The following is a 15,263-nucleotide window of genomic DNA, read 5'->3' as shown; positions in this document are numbered from 1 at the left end:
TTTGAAGGATAAATTTGCTGGTAGTAATCTAAGCTGGAATCTATTCTTTCAGGGCTTGAAACACATCACTCCATGCCCTTTTAGCCAGCAAGTTTCTGCTGAGAAATCTACTGTTACCTGATGAGAGCACCTCATAGTGCTTCTCTCTTGCAGATGTTAATATTCTTTATTTTCCTGTGTTTTTGGAAGTTTTCCTATAATGCATCATGAAGAGATTCTTTTCTGATCATGTCTATTTGTGATTTTCAATGCCTCCGGTACCTGAATGTCCATTTGTTTCCCAAGAACATGAAATTTTTCTGCTATTTTTTTAACTGAAAAAGTTTTCTATGCCTTTAATCTCTACCTTTTTGTTTTCTTCTAGGCCTATTATTCTTAAATTTGGTCCCTTAATCCTGTCCTAGAGGTCTTGTATACTCTGTCCATAATTTCTTATTTTTTTTTATGATTACCAAATGTTCTTATTTATCAGTCTTGCCTGATAAAAACCTGTGTTTTTTCCTTCTGCTAAGCCTTGCATCAGTGGAAATGATTAAAAGAAGAAACAGCTTGCAGAACGGGGACTCTTGGTCGGCTGCTCCTCTAACAGAAGCTGCATTTCCAAAATAGTTTTAAAAACTCAAAAAATTTAACACTCAAAGAACAAGTAATCCACTCAGTAAGTGTGTAGATTAACCTAACAGACAGTTTTGAAACGAAGTAAAAATGGGCAATAATTTTATGAAAAAATGTTCAACATTTTCAATCACCAGGAAAATGCAAATAAAAACTACATTGAGATTCTATTTCACCTCATTAGAATGTCTATCATCAAGAATACAAAAAGTAATAAACGCTGGGGAGGATGCAAAGAAAAAGGAACTCTCACACACAATTCTGGGCCATGTAAAGTAGTAGAGTTACTATGGAAACAAGTGTAGGTTCCTCAGATCTTACAGTAGAACTACCATATAATCAAACCGTGGCATTCCTTAGAATATGCCAGAGAGAATCGAAGTCCGTGTGTCATACAGATACCCACTTGCCCGAGTTTACTGTGGCGTCACTCATGTTAGCTGAGTTATGAAATCGGCCTACGAGTCCCTCGACAGATGAAAGCCTAAGGAAATGTGGCACACGTACACAGTGGGATGTTTCTCAGCCACCAACAACAAAATTTCTCATCAGCAGAAAAGTGGGTGAAACTAAAGATCATCATTTTAGGAGAAGTAAACCAAACGGAGGATGACAAATATGAAGTTTTTTTCTCATGCACGGTATCTAGAATAAAAAAAAGAGAGAGAACATAAAAGTACATGGGAAACTTTGAGAAAAAGATGGAGAATGAGTAGAGGAAGGGAGGGTAATGGTGAGGTGAAAATGAAGAGCATATTTATGTATGAAAATATCACCAAGATAACAATAGCAAAAAAAAATAATACTTTACTAATTGGCCTGTAGCAGGTTTCACCATTAGTGTAATTTGCATTTCCCTATGACATAACTTTGAGCAACTTTGTCTTTTCATGCACTAATTTTCATTTTAGTAAGATGTCTATTCAGACCTTTTGACCATTTCTTAATTAATTCATTTATTTTCTTATTGTTCAGATTTAAGTGTTCTGTACAGTGTTTAAAGACAAGATTTCTTAATCAGATAAGTGTTTTGGAAATATCTCCTCTCATTGTAAGGCATGTCTTATTATTCTGTTAGCAGTGTCTTTTGCAGGGCAGATATTTTTAAATTTAACAATGCCAATCTATGAATTTTTTGCTTAATGGATTATGTTTTTGGTATGTGTCTGGAAGCTATTCATCAAGCTAAAGGTCAAGCAATGTTTCTCTTACGTTTTCATCTAGAAATTTTGTATTTTAGTATTTTAAATTTATGTCTGGGACTCATTTTGAGTCAAATTTTTGGAAAGTGTATGGTCTGTCTCTAAGTTAGACCAGCCTATTTTATAAGACAATTTCTTCACTATTGAATTGCTTTTAAGTCCGTATTGAAAATCAGTTGACTATGTGTATATTATTTTTCAGGTTTCATGCTGTTTTGATCATTGGAAGCTTTTACAGTGAGTCTTGCAAATAGAGGATGTGAGACTTCCAGCTTTTTTATTTTTTATTCAATTTACTATCCTAGGTCTTTTGGATTTCCATAGGCAACCATGTGTTTGATAATGGGTGGATTCTGAGAAATGTGTCATCAGGTGTGTGATTTCTTCATTGTGCAAACATCATAACTGTACTTGCCAACTAAGATAACTATGATGTCACTAGGCAATACAGTCATGGAGTTCTGCTGCACATGCAATTTGTCACTGGCCAAAATGATATGTGTTGCATTAGTGTAGTGTAGAATAAGTTTGAATAGATCTGAAAATGGCTCTGAGATTTTGAACATGGAATACCCCTTTTTTCAGTTTTTATTCTTTATTAGTATGTGTTTGCATTATATGATGATTGCATTCCTTGTAGGGAGTTGGTACATGTACATAACACACCTCAATTCTTTTTTTATTCCCTTCCCTCCTCTCCCCATTCCATCTCTTGATATCCTCCCAATTTAAACAGATCTATTTTCCTACGTCTCATTATCCATTTTTCATTTTGGTCTTTATTTATAATTTAAATGTCTCATATAAGAGGAGCCATGTGATATTTAAGCTTACATGTCTGATTTACTTCACTTAACATTATGGTCTCAAGGTGCAGCCATGTTCCTACAAATGGCTGAAGTTTATATTTTTTGCATCAGAGTAGTACTCCACTGTGTATAAACATCATATATTTTTTTGTTTTTGTACTGGGGATTGAACTCAGGTCCTTGCACTTGTGAGGCAGGTGCTGAAACCACTGAGCTAAATACCTGGCCCCATATATTCTTTATCTATTCATCTGTTGGTGAAATATAGGCTGCATCCAAGATTTAGCTATTATGAATTGAGCTCCTATAAACATAGATATATATGTATCACTGATATATTAGATCTTTAATTATTTCAGGAAGATACCTAAAAAGGAGAATAGCTGGGTTGAGTGGAATTTATCATTTTAGTTTTTTGAGAAATCTCCATATTGAATTCCATAGTGGTTGTATTACTTTACATCCCCATCAAAAATGTAGAAGGGCTCCTTTTTCCCTGAAGCCTCCCTAGCATTTATTATTTTATTTCTTGATGATAACCATTCTTTCTGGAGTAAAATAAAACCTTAGTAGTGGGTTTTTTATTCACTTTTTTATTAGTACATGTCTTTGTTACTTTCCTCATTGCGGAGACAAAATATCCAACACTCAGAATTAAAGGAGGAAAGGTATATTTCAGCTCACAGTTTGTAGAGGTTTCAGTCCTCAGTAGGCTGGCTCCAGGCCAGGGTGGCGTGGCAGAGGGGCATAGCAGAGGAGAAACAGTCCATGGCAGGCAGGCAGGCAGGAGACAGCAAAGCAGCAGCAGCAACCTTTGTATTCTACCCAGGCTGCAAGTCTGTTGATTAGTGCCACACAAACCCAGGGTGGGGCACCCTTAATCCCAGTATCCCACACCTTAGACCCAGCTACCTCTGAAAAGCCACACCTATGACTGCATAGTGCTTTGGGGGGACATCTAGTTACAGGTCATAACAGTTCATGTTTCCAGTACATAATGATTATATCCCTTATGGAAGTTTGTATATGTATGTCCAACATTTTAATTCTTTCTTTCAGACCCTCACTCTTCCTCTCATTTGACCTCTTAATCAACCTCCCATATGAGAAACATGTGTTGCCCTATTTCTTATTATCTACCTTTTATTTTGCTCTTTATTCATATTTTCATTTCTCATGCAAGAGAAACCATGCTATGTCATATAACAATGTTTAGTTTGCATTTCTCTAATGGTCAGTGATGTTGAACCCTTTTTCATGCATCCATTGAGCATTTGTACTTCTTCTCTGAGAAATGCCTGTTCATTTTAGCTGCTTATTTTTTTGATTGGGTCTTTTATTTTTCTTCTTAATTCATTTAATCATCTTTATTTTCTTTCACTCGAGTTTTGGAATTTTCCACATACAGATGTGTAGATATCTTATATATAGATATGTTACACTTGTAACTAAGTAATTAATCTTGTATCTCTGTGTTATAGTAAATGGTATTGTCATCTTTTACATTTCAAATTTCAATTATTCATTCCTGATATAGTGGAGAAAAATAATTGCATATATTGTTAACATTCACTGTGACTTTATATGCTTCTTTATTCTAATTTTTTATGCTTTAGACTTTTCTATATATAGACATCATTTTTGTGGCAATTTTAGATCTCCTTTTTCTTACCATTTCTTTTTTTTTTTCTTTTTCAGTCTATATGTCTTTAAATTCCCTTTTTGTTCTACTTGTACAAATTAGAACTTCCTGTACAATACCAAATGGGAACTGCATAGGAAGATACCCTTAAGTCCATTTTAATCTAAAATCATCCTGTTTCTCATCAGTTAAGCATGACGCTAGCTGTAGATCTTTGCTACATATTCTTTATCAAGTGAGAAATTTTTCCTCTATTGCTAGGTTATTGAGATTTGTATTTTATTTTGAAGGATCATCAAATGTTCTTTTGCATCTATATATAACCATATGATTTTTCTTCTTAGGTTGTTATGATGGATTACATTGCTCAATTTTTGAATTTTGAAATACTTCTTTCATAACTTTTATTGTAGGTATGAAATAATTATGCTTCATTGTAGTGTATTTTTAAAAAAATACATAATAGGCCTTGACTCACTACTATTCTTTTGAAAAATATTGCACATGATCATAAGACACATAGGTCTTGTACTGTTTTGTAATATATTTATCTGGTTTTGGTGTTAAGGTAGTTCTTACCTCGTAAGATGTGTTAGAAAGTACTCCCTTAGCTTCTACTCTCTGTAATAGATTGTTGGTATTCTGTTTTAATGAATGGTAGAATTTACAAGTGGTTATCCAAACTTGGTGTTTTATTTCTTGGAAGGTTATTAATTGTCAATTAAATTTCTTTACTAGATATATGACTAGGTTATCTCTTTCTCCTTCTGTGTGTGAGCTTTGGTTGGTCCATTTCATTTAAGTCATCAAATTTTGGAAATATACTTGTCTACAGTAAAATTTTATTAAAATTTTAATGATCAATATGATGGATGATTTCCTCTCTCTCTCTCTCTCTCTCCCTCTTCTTTCTATACCTGATTAAAGTTTTATCAATATTATGGATCTTTTCAAAGAAAAAATTTGTGGTTTTAATCATTTCGTCTATTGCTTTCCTATGTTCATTTTCACTAATGTCTGCTTCTATTTTTATTTTTACTTTTTGTTTCCTTTCCCAGGCTTAAAATCATCTCCTTTTTCTAGGTTCTTAGAAGAAAGTAAGAACATTTCTTAGAATAAAGTTTAGATTATTTATATTAGATCTTTCATCTCTTCTAACATATGCATCTAGTGCTATAAAATTTTAAGAACTTTTGCTGCACTTTATAGATTTTAAATTCTGTCTTAATTTTCACTTATTTCAAAATGATTTTGATTTCTCTTGAGACCTTTCCTTGACCTATAAGTTACTTGGATTGTCTATGTGTAGTATCTACATATTTAAAGAATTTTCAAATATACTTTTGTTATTCATTTCTCATGCAATAATTTGATTTGCAAATATCATTTGTGTTACTTCTTTTTTTATTGAGGTGTTTAACATGTCTGGAATATACACTATCTTGGTGAATATTTCCATATAAGCTTAAGAAGAGAGTGCATTGTCATGCTATTGGATGAAGGATTGTGTAAATATTTGATCATGTTTCTGTACAGTGCTTCTGATGTTATTTGTATCCTTACTGATCTTCTGCCTGTTGATCACTGAATTGCTGATGGAGAGGCTTTGGTGTCCCAAAGTGTAAGAGTAGATTTGCATATTTCTCCTTTCAGTTCTAGTAGTTTTTCCCTTATGCAGTTTTTCACCTTGTGAAGTATGAACACATTTTGCAAAGCCACATATTATTGGAGAGTTGACCCTTTTTATGTAATGTTGATCCATGCTAATGGTATTTGTTCTGACTTTTGCTGCTTTGGTCTGTGTTAGTATGATGTATATTTTCTATTCCCATACTTTTAAGTTACATAAATGTTTATATTTATTTAGAGTGAATGTCTTGGCTTTGATTTCCTTCAATATTTATCTTTACTTGATATATTTAGACTACTCAAAATGATTATTGATACAGTTGGCTAATATTGACCATGTTTTAAGCTGTTTTTAAGGTTTAATTTCTTTAATTTCTTTTCCCATCTTTTCTTTCTCTCATTGTAATTGAACATTTTATACAATTTCACTTTTATCTCTTTTTTAGTATATCGATTATATTTTTTCCAAAGTTTTAATTCATAATTGCTGTGACAACTTCTAATATGTTCAACATCTTTCTCTTATTTTTGACATTATTATAATTTATTTCACAAACTGTATGCTATTATCACCCAGTACTTTGTTACAATGATTAACCTAATAATTTCCTTCTAGTTCAAGCAAGAAAAACAAAGTTTTTTTCCTTTACTTCTTCAAGTCCTTTCTTTCTTTACATAGACTCATGTTTTGGGCCTATATTACCTCCTTCCCCCAAATAATTCACTTTAACATTTATCAAAGGAAAAATCTACTGGTCATAAATTTCCTGTTTTTGTTTGTGTGAGAAAAGTTTACATTTTCTTCACTTTTGAAGAATAATTTGGTTGGTAGAATTCTAGGTCAGTAGTTGTTTTCTAGGTCAGTGGTAAATATTTTGCTCCACTCCTTCTCTTTCCTGGAGTCTAACAGTGAATCTGCTGTGGTTCTGACCCTTCTTCTCTACAGATATCTTGTTTTATTCTCCCTTGCTCCATCCTGCCCACCTTCTTTCCTTTTTAAGGTGTTCTCTTTGTCTTTTGTTTTCTGTAGTTGAATATGATATATCTAGGTATGAATTTAGTTTTTAAAATCTATTCTTCCTGGTATTCTGTGAGGTTCATGTATTTGTGGTTTGGTATCTGTCATTAATTTTGCAATTTTTTGTTTATTATTATTTGAAATAATTCTTTTCCTCCATTTCTCTCTCTTCTACTTCTGCTTTCGAATTACATACATATTACATGTTTAAAATTTTAGCTTGATTCTTTTTTTGGTACTGGGGACCAAACTCGGGACCTTGTGCTTGTGAGGCAGGCGCCAGAACCACTGAGCTAAATCCCCAGTCCCTTACCTTGATTCTTGAAAGTTCTTCTCCGTAAAGTTTTTGTTTCTTTTATCCCTTTGCATTTAAGTTTGGGAAGTTGCTGTATAGATATTGGATATCCACACTCACTAGTTCTTTTTTTTGTTGTTGTTCCGAGAATTGAAAGTAGGACCAGGCACGGTGCCACTGAGCTAAATCCCCAGCCCTCACTAGTTCTTTCTTTAACCACACTAAGTTTACTGATGATCTCCTTGAAGGTATTCCTCATTTTCACCTCTGTGTCTTTGATATCGAACATTTCTTTCTCTTATTTTTGCATGCTTTCAATCTCCCCACTGCAGCCCGTAACGGTACCCGTGGTAATTTCCTTTCTGATAACCCAAGCGTCTGTGCCTTGTCTACCTCAGTCTGATGTCTGCTTTCCCTTTCCACACTCTGCTTTTTCTTGCCTTTCAGAATTCTTTGCAGTTTTCTGTTGACATTGGACATGCAGTGGGTAATAGTAACTGAATAGGCTCTTATCTGGTGGACTAATGGTCACGTTGCTAGGGTTTGTGGTATGGTTCAATATTCCCAGTAGCTAAATGTGCTCTTATTTTTGTCACCCCTTTTGACTGTGAGGTTCCTTAAATAGCCCTCAGGAGAAATCTGTGTATTTCAGCTCTTTAAGGTATAACCCACTCATGATGGTTAATTTTATGTCATGAATAGACTAATAAATGCTCATATGCTTGGTAAAACATTATTTCTGTGTGTCTGTGAGAATACCTCAGGAAAAGGTTATTATTTGAATCTACAGACTCAGTGAAGAATGCCTTCACTGATGTGTATGAGTGTCACTGTGTTGAGGGCCTGGATAGAACGAAAAGGCCAAGGAAGGCAAATTTTTCTCTCTGCTTAAGTTGGGTATTTTTCTCTTGCCTTTAACACTGGCTCTCCCAAATGTGGGACCTTCAGTCTTGGACCGGGACTTGAACTATTAGCGTCTGTGGTTTCAGGCTTTGAGTCTCAGACTGCATTACACTCCCAGCTTTTCTGGGTGTCCATCTTGCATACAAGCATATTAAGGGAATTTTAGGCTTCATTCTCATGTGAGCCAATTTCTTACCACAAATCTCCTCCTATTGGTTTTGTTTCTGTGGAGAACCTTCACTAACACCATTGTCATTACACCAGGCGCCCCTGGCTATGGAGATACTGAGGGAGTGAAGAGATGCATTCTATAACTTTAGGCCTAAGTCTGGGTCTTTCAGTGGCCTGTCCCTCAGAGCTGTGACTGTCGCAAGTATTTCTCTGGTGATAAGTCCTTCCCTTGCTAGTTTTGTCTCCTACAGAGTAGGCGGTTTTTGTTAGGGAAAGATTCAATTTGATCTTAGAGTTCTCTCCCCCTTCCTCTTGCTAGAGCCCCAGGAATAACTCTAGGAGGTTTTCACGGTGAGAACTTGCTGAGTTACTCTGAGGCAGAGTTTGTGAAACCATGGAACCCCTCCTAAGTCCAGGACTGTGACTCGGTTAGTCCACACTCATCTTCCAGAAGTTTGTCAAAATTATAATTTAAAGGTTGAGATCTATTTATGGATCTGGCAGTTTCTGGTCTATGTAAGGGGATCTTGGCCATGACTCAGGACTCCCCTAGAATCGGGTGTGGTAAAATTCCTTGTAACCTCAGTTATCTGATTGGTCCAAGAAAAGTCATTTATTTTGAGTTTCTCTAGATTTTGCTTGTTGTAAAAATGGGCCTAGTGTCTCCTGATCTCTTTATATGTTAAAACTGAAACCAGAAATCAGACTTTAGTTTCTTATGTAAGTTTTCCCCAAATGTCTCATTAACCTTTAAAGAAACACAATTTTACACAAGACAGTAATCAAGTAGAAAATGTCTAGAGAAACGATTTTCAGCATAACAGACAAACTCAACCACATTTTACAGGATTAACAGATGAGAAGCCCTGTGCTGTGCATCTAGATAAAGAGGAAACTCACGAAGGAGAGATTGGAACATTACAGCTACCCTAAAATATTTGAAAGGTTGCTTTATAAAACATAATTAGGTCGATATGTATGAGAAGTAGATTAAAGTCATGGGTCGAGTTACAGAAAAGGAACATATCAGTTCCGTAAGTTTATTTAGAATGTCAGAGGTCAAACGCATACATAGGTACATATGTTTTCCTGCTTTAGCTACTACATCAGGTCAGACTGCTGAGCGTACGCAGTTGTGGTTTGAGGCACACTGCCAATGCCATCTGTGTCTTTCCTTCTCTACCTCAACTTTCCTTGTTTTCTGAAGCTCATTACTTTATTTCTGGGAGTCACAGCCTTACATGTAAGTGCTATGGGGGAGTTGACTGTACATGATTAAGAAGTTTTTGTGTGAAGATTGTGGCAGGGTGTGAGAATCTTGTGTGTGTACAAAAGCATACAGGATACATCAAACATCAGAAAATGATATTAAATATTGCTTAACAGGAAAGTAGTGACGTTAAATATACTTTCTCTTGATCCACATTTTCCCATTTGCAGTCCTAAGAGCAGCTAACAGAATTACTGCCCTGAGGTCCCCTGGACACATGGTCCCTGTGCTTGTTCCATTGGTACTGCCCATTGCACACACGGCTCATGAGACAATGTCTGATCAGATGGAAGCATTGAGCAACTCGAGTGCCAGGCACCCAGCTGCATGGTTTCCTTCCTCCATAGAGTCTTGAACTTGGTATCCTGAAGGTCCATCACATTTTTCTTCGTTTGGTGCCTGGAAATTAGTTTTTAGAGACAAGGACCTATTTGCCAAGGAAATATGAAAGCAGCTCTAAAATGTTGTATGCCACCCATTGTCATAAACCTGAACAAGAAAGGAATAAATAAAAAACGTTGTCAGTCAGCTCTCAGTCACTGTGACAAAATACCTGAGAATAACAATTTAAAGGCAGAAAGGGTTATTTGGATTCGTGATTTCAGAGTTTTAGTCCTTGATCACTTGTGCCTGGTGCTTCTGGGCCTGCACAGGGGCAAGACATCGTGGCGGGCATATGTAGTGAAGCAGTCAAGCATTTCACAGCAGACAGGAGGTAGAGGATGAGTGAAAAGGTGGCCAGGGACGAAACAGGTCCTCCAGAGGCCCACCCCGGCTTCCTCTCTCCACCTGGGTCGGCTCGTCTCATAAGCCTCTCAGCTGGTGCTGGTCAGTGGATTAATCAGTGGGTTAATGAGGCCAACAGCGACCTGCGCCGTTCCATCTCGCTCCCACTCACACACTGCTGCACTGGGAATCGACTCCTCGACATGCGAGCCTTTGGAAGACACTCCAGACCCTCAAGAACTGCCAAATCCCCACGCTGGAGGATAGAACCACTCCACAGCACAGCTATTTCTGACTCTGCTGTTCTCCTTCACACATGAGAACTGTGATTAAGGCTAACAGTAGAAATTGCTCCTAAAAATCAACGTGTTAACCCCTTGAAATATCCTTACACATATGCTTCTTTTGGAGACTGGTGAGGTTCTTAAACACAAAGATTAATACTATTTTGATCATCTTAAAGATAATTACTTATGCTTAATTGTAGAATTAATAGAACCAATAAATATGCCTTTTCTATCAAATGCTTAAATAATCAAACCAAATATTTTCCTGTACTAGTTTTCAAATGGTCCATAAAAATCTGGGGACAACTCTATTGACTTCAAAAGGAAAAAAATCCTGGATTACATTTTTTTATATAGAAACCCTTTTGAGATCATTCTTTGTGCTTAGCATTAATGTAGCATTTTCTGAAAACAAGCTTAAACAACAAACTTGGGTTTGTTAAAATGACATTTAAATTGAAAACTTTATAGTCATCCCTTGGTACCCATGAAAAATTGATTCCAAAACCCCTCTCAGCTCCAAGAATACTCAAATCCTCAGATGCCCAAGTCCCTTCCGTACCACAGTGTAGTGTTTCATTATCCTATGCATGTACTCCTGTATATTCTAAATTATCTCTGCATTACTCAAAATCCCTAATGCAATGTAAGCATTGTGCATATTCTTGTTATAATGCATTATTTAGGGAATACTGAAAAGAAAAACTTACACATGCTTTTAGTACCAGGTGTATTGTTTTCCTAAATATTTTCATTTGGTGGTTGGTTGAATGCATGGACAGAGAACTCATAGATACAGAGGGCCAACTATGTTTTGTAAAGAAAGTATTTTTGATGTTTAAAGTGTTATAAAGTGACCTGGCTTCACTGTGTCCATGCACTGAGTTGAAGTGCTAAAAGTTGCAGACATCTTCATCAAAATAAGACACACATTTTTTTTTTTCAGATCAAGTTTTGGCCTAAGATGTAGCATAAAAATGACAGTTCTGTCTTACCTCTTGTTTTGCTGATCACCTTTCCCCAGAAGCAACAGCTTATCATTCTTAAAAGTATTTATTTTTCTTAGTCCCTTTCATTTATAAATATTAAAACAATCAATTTTGGGGCTGGGGAATGTGGCCTACCGTGAAGGCCCCATTTGGGTTCAATTCTCAGGAACGCATAAACACAAAAACAAATTTAGATTATTTTCCACAGCCAGACCCCCTTTCTTCTCTATGAATTCTACATACTTAAATGTGTATTTTTCTAACTAATTTTTTCAGTTTATGCATTATTATATTACTATGTAAGTATTATTCACCGAATAGCTGAAAAAAATTGCTTGGCCTCAGTTTCCTTCTTCAATGACTATTACGTTTTGGGAATGTGTAATTATATTTTACTTAGAATTTATTTCCCACTTATTTTCTATGCACCCTAAAGTAACTTTTTCTAAATGTTTCAATAAATTGTTCAATTGCTCTTCTTAGGAAGCATTTCCCGTATGGCCAGATGTTCCTTTTCCTAATGGAAGTCTCCTCTTCCAGGCGTCGCCTGCTGGTCTCGGCACAGTGCTTCTATCTCAGCCTCCTGCGCTCTGTGCCCCGCTACACATTTGTGCAACGCCTGTCTTATTCGTTCACGCATTTCTTCTTTTTGAATTTCGCGTTTTCCTGTTCTCTGACCTCTTCTGTTAATTTTATTAATACCCTTCTCAATCTGAGAAAAGGTGAGTTATAGGAAATACATTTTTGACAGTGCAAGTAATTTTGAATACTTCTAATCTATCTTTAGTTTGTTCTGGCTCCTGTAACAAAACTCCATGCCCTTGTGTGGCTCCCAAGCCAGAGATGTGTTGCTTGCCAATCTGGGGATCACTGTGCCTGCAGATTCCTTGCCGGATGAGGGGCCCCCACCCACCCACAGACAGCATCTTCTAAACTGTGTTCTCTTACGGCGACAGGTGAGGGAGCTCTCTTTTATGAGGTCCCTGATGCCAACATGAGTGCTCTGTCCTTAGGAGCAAATCTCCTAATGCCATCCATCACCCTAAGGATCGGGAAACAAATTTGGAGCACACCACACTCTGATAAGGAAATAAGGGACAGTGACTTTTGGGGCGTGTGCTGCTGTCTTCTACACTACAAGTGGCTATTTAATTATCCGATGTCCTCTTAACTCCTGCTGATGGTTATTTGATTATCTGACATCATCTTAACGTGTTTATTTATATGTGGCCAATTTGGTTTATATCTTTTTGAAAGCTTCCAGAATCTTGTTTGTATTTCTAGTGTTTTGAAATTTCATACCGAATGACACAGTGTGGACCAGTTCTTAGTGCATACATTAGACTGGATATTTTAAAAATTGAAATCATGCAATATAATTCTTTGGTGTTTCTTGATATTATTTCTTTAAAACATATCATCCTCTGTGTATGAATTTTTTTTACCCTTTCTGGAGTTGTTAACTTAATTCTGGATCTCTATTGTTAACTCTGTGATTTCTTAATTTTCCCTCCTGTTTTGTTGTTTTTTCACTCTTACTTTGAATCATATGATATTGCAAATATTTGATCATTTCTGACTAACAAATGTGACAATTCTACCTGGTTCACTTCTATTTCAATTTTTGAAAGATTTCTTTCATTACATTATATATATGTATTATATATTATATATGTACATTATATGTATTCATATTTACATGTTTATATATTTAATTTATATATTATATATCTATATTTTATATATTTTATTGTATATTATATATTTTAGGTATATATATTTTTCTATCAGTTTAGTAGGATTTCCAAATGTAGTTGGCATACACGAAAATGCATCTAATCTACTACATTTAACCAGAAATTCCACAATTTACATCTAAATATATGACATCCATAATTCATTGTTTAATAGAGAAGAAGCTTGTATTTTATGAGCCTATCATTCATGTTAAGTAACAGAAACCTAGAGGATACTAGATCTTAAATGCTTCAGGCTGAAAAACATCTAATTTATGGAATTTGAGAGGCTTGTATCCCTATATAAACTCATGCAGGGTTGAAGTTTGTACATGGTCATCATTCTTGGTGCAGAGAAAGGATTAGGCCAGCGGCAATTTCTTCATTTTAAAATGCTCTGCTTCTTTTAAGAAATGGAAATTGGGCATACAAATAAAGTAGTGTATCTACACAATTAGAGCTTTGAAAACTTAATTTTAGATTTATATGATTTAATAAAGAAAACAGAAGCATGCACTTTCAGAAATCTGGAGACAGCACTGCTATTGCAAGGATGTGTGAACATTATCTTTACTCAGTACTTTTGGAAGATATTACATGACATTGGTTTGGTTTTATTAATATAACCTAACAATTTTTCCCCATGCCTTAGCCAATAATGAACAAATATTAGGGGGAAATGGAATATTCTATTTATATTTTCTATGTGGACAGAGCATATTTGAATGTCTGCTTACTTCTGAAGTGAATAGATACCTGTGTGGTTAATTAACTTGGAGTAGGAAAGCTGGCAGGGCCTAGATTTATAGTGTTGTCTTGGGAAAGGGTAGTAGCAGGCTTTTCTGCCTATTCTCCATGCCCTTCATCTTCCTACAGAGGATATGATGTTTCCTGGGAAGAAAAGAATTGAATCCCACACTCAGGGACTGATTATTTAAAACTTTACCGTTCATGGATTCTTGTTTGGCGAACACTTCAAAAATCTTGGAAAGGACTCTATTAATGTTTTTTCATGGCACATAACTTTATAAAATTTATAGAAAGATGTGTTTTTTAATTGTCTGGCATGTGTGTGTGTTACCAGAAATTGAACCCAGGGCCATGCACACACTAAGACAGTGCTGTACAACTGAGCTAACGTTCTCAGCCAAAAGCATTATTTATAAGAAGCATAAATAGTCTTAATCTAATGGATATGTGCAGAGAGAACTTTGTATTTACAAAGCATTTGTTTTATTTCCTGCTTCCTGTAGATGGAGCTAAATCCTCATGCATATGTTTACAAGTCTTGGAATTCTTGGGGAGGAGATCTTTGAAAGACAATATTAATCTCTCTTACTAAAGGCTTTTAATTCTCTTCAGAATAAGTGGTGCTACAATGTACAAGATTTGGTGCTGAAGATAAAACAAACAAGTAAGCAAAAAAACCTAAGACTGGAAACAAAACGTTTTGGAGACAGAAGTCTTATGCCTGCTTCCTGGTCCTCCAGAGAGCTGCTCTTTGAATAGAAGTTGCCAGCGATGTTGCTATTTTTTTTTTTTGTCTGAGGTCATGTTTGACTTTTTTGTTTTTGGTGTTTTATTAAATCCCGCACTGTTAAACTGCCCATTATCTATTGTTCTTTTTCCTGGTGGGTATTTCCTGGACTTGTCTGTTGCCCTGTGTGACTAACTGACCCTGTATGACACTCCAGTCGGAAGGGACATTGCCAGTCTGTGGACGAGAGACTCATTTTACCACTTCCCCACATGGTCACAAACGGATGTGTGAACACAATGTGAAAAGCCAACAGGAAACTTAAAAAAAGAAACAAAAAAAAGTTTTTAAAGAATCGGATTGTGTTCTTACCAAGTTGCTCATAGAAATATAATTGTTCATTAATTCCAAAATCAGGAAGAGAAATCTTGTAACTTTAAAAAGCAAAGCCTTAATAATATTAAGAGTTTTAAATTAAAGTGTTAATGTAAAAA

At 35.6% G+C, this 15,263-nt stretch overlaps 1 long non-coding RNA gene across 4 annotated transcripts in view; it reads left to right on the top strand.

Annotated features, from left to right (window-relative positions):
• Positions 1–14,897, top strand: part of LOC110344898 (uncharacterized) — a 56,487-nt gene extending 41,590 nt beyond the window's left edge. For 2 of the 4 annotated variants that reach the window (XR_015449708.1, XR_015449707.1), the window contains 2 exons: positions 12,097–12,278; positions 14,546–14,897. This is a non-coding gene — a long non-coding RNA (uncharacterized LOC110344898). The remainder of the gene's footprint in view (positions 1–12,096; positions 12,279–14,545) is intronic. The other 2 variants (XR_015449710.1, XR_015449709.1) reach the window with 1 other exon arrangement.
• The last annotated feature ends 366 nt before the right edge of the window (positions 14,898–15,263 follow it).

Source organism: Heterocephalus glaber, unplaced genomic scaffold, assembly GCF_053883595.1.
Source record: "Heterocephalus glaber isolate CG9 unplaced genomic scaffold, H.glaber_assembly_v1.0 deba00000768, whole genome shotgun sequence".
NCBI lineage: Eukaryota > Metazoa > Chordata > Mammalia > Rodentia > Bathyergidae > Heterocephalus > Heterocephalus glaber.
This window is presented reverse-complemented; position numbering and strand designations above follow the sequence as displayed.